Below are 2,254 nucleotides of genomic sequence, written 5' to 3' on the forward strand. Positions count from 1 at the left end.
GTCCCATCTGGATGAAGTGACGTTGGCGCGTGTTAGTGTTTATTTATAGTAAGAATCAATGAGAATAATTAGTAAGAAGGAGCAATGTGATTAATGGATGCGTTACCACTAGAATTTTAATTATTATCATGTTTAGATTTCAGTGTGACTACTGTGTGTTTATTTATGCATTGTATCATCTTATAATCATGTGTAGTCTATGTCGGGGATAAATTCTGAAGAATATGAATGTATTGTTAGCGAATTATTTTCGATTTTAGGTATTGTGTGATGTAGTGTATTGCACTTGCTCTTTCTTACACATAGTGAGCTGGTTGTAGAGTGCCGTACATGTATGACCAATGTAACATTAAGAGTCATGATGTGCACAACTTTCAGAGTGCAGCCAAATTTATAAAACACATTGACCGTTAATAACTCGTTCACGTATCTACGAGCTTGTACTTTGTTACTTATAAAAAGGCTTTTGATTCTAATGCTTTTTGTGATATATTACTAGTGTTATTCATGAATATAACTATTTTTCGTTTATAAAGTGCAAAGCACTTTGCATTATACATTTTACATCTACAATATTATTTTCATGTTCAGAATATATACTGTCCCAAAAAGGATTTCAACACTATTACCCACATTTTTAGAGTGTATATTTAAAATATTTATTTGTAAACGATTGAGCTCGTCATTGCATTTTATATATATAATGTTTATAATGTTTACAGCTGCAAGATTAACCGCACTTTTAGAATATACATAAATCCCAGTTTTTATGTGTGCAAACTCCTCGTAATAGAGTATGTTTTTGTTGTGAATATTTGCATGTCATGTATTTACACCATTGACCTCATTTCTAGTGTATTTATATATTTAATGAATATATTTACAATTTTTATAAACCCCATCTCTACAGGATATACTTACAGTACTTATATCTACTCTATTTACTTCCACTTTACAGTATATATTTGCGAGATATCATGTGTGTATTAAATATATATACGAGGTGGTATCAAAATGTTCCCGGACTAATTCTGTAGCGCATCAACAGAGCTAGCAGTGACCTTCATGAGGCAGTGTGCCGAGTGACATCGCTGTGTTCACTTGGCAAGTTGTGAAATTTGTGCTTTTGTGATCACGTGTATACTGTAGTCTGCGATTTGTCATGACAGGAAGTTGGAACAAAGAGCCAACGTCAAATTTTGCGTTAAACGTGGGAAGTCTGCTACAGAGACATTGAATATACTTCGGCAAACTTACGGCGGCAAGGCAATGGGTCATATGCAATGTTTCGAGTGGCACAGGTGCTTCAAAAGTGGAAGAATATCCCTGGAAGACGACGAGCGGTCTGGAAGACCTGCCACGTACGTGAACCCCCGGAAATGTGGAGAAAATCCGTCAGCTTGTGCATGAAGAGCGTTGGAGAACAAGCAACGACATTGCTGATGTTGTTGGTCTATGTGTCTGTGCAGGCAATCCTAACGTATAAATTGAACGTACGGCATGTCTCTGCCAAGTTTTCCCCCGCCTGCTGACCACTGAGCAGAAAGAACATCGCATTGAAGTTTGTCAAAATCTCCGACAGTGTCCCACTGATGACCCATCCTTCATGTCGAAGATCATCACTGGTGACTAGAGATGGATCTATGGGTACGATTCTGAGACGAAGCAGCGATCGTCACAATGGAAAGCCCTTCATCTCCACGACCGAAGAAGGCATGACACAGCTGCATCTCAATCAAGAGAATGCTCATCGTTTTTTTTTTCCGACATCCGCGATATTGTGCATCGAGAATTCGTCCCCCAGAGCCAGACCGTCAATCAACCGTGCTACTGCAATGTTTTGAAGCGTTTGAGAGAGGACATTCGGCGAAAGCGACTGGATTTGTGGAGTGCGAAGAATTGGCTACTTCAAGATGAAACTGCACCCTGTTACGGAGCTCTCCTCACTCGTGAGTTGCTTGTCAAAAACAACATGGTATCGCTTCCGCACCCGCCCTATTCGTCAGATTTAGCATCCTACAGACTTCCGTCTCTTCTCCATGATGAAAACGCTGCTGAAAGGCCACCGTTTTAGCACCATTGTCGAGATCCAGAGCAAATCGCAGAAGGTCCTCGACTCGCTTACGGAAAATGACTTCCAGGCTGAATTCCAAAAGTGACAGGTACACTGGGACCGGTATGCTACTGCAACAGGTGACTATTTCGAAGAAGATGATGATAAAACTTAGGTAAATAAGTTATTTTTTATAATATA

This window comes from Octopus bimaculoides, chromosome 11 (assembly GCF_001194135.2).
Source record: "Octopus bimaculoides isolate UCB-OBI-ISO-001 chromosome 11, ASM119413v2, whole genome shotgun sequence".
Classification (NCBI taxonomy): domain Eukaryota; kingdom Metazoa; phylum Mollusca; class Cephalopoda; order Octopoda; family Octopodidae; genus Octopus; species Octopus bimaculoides.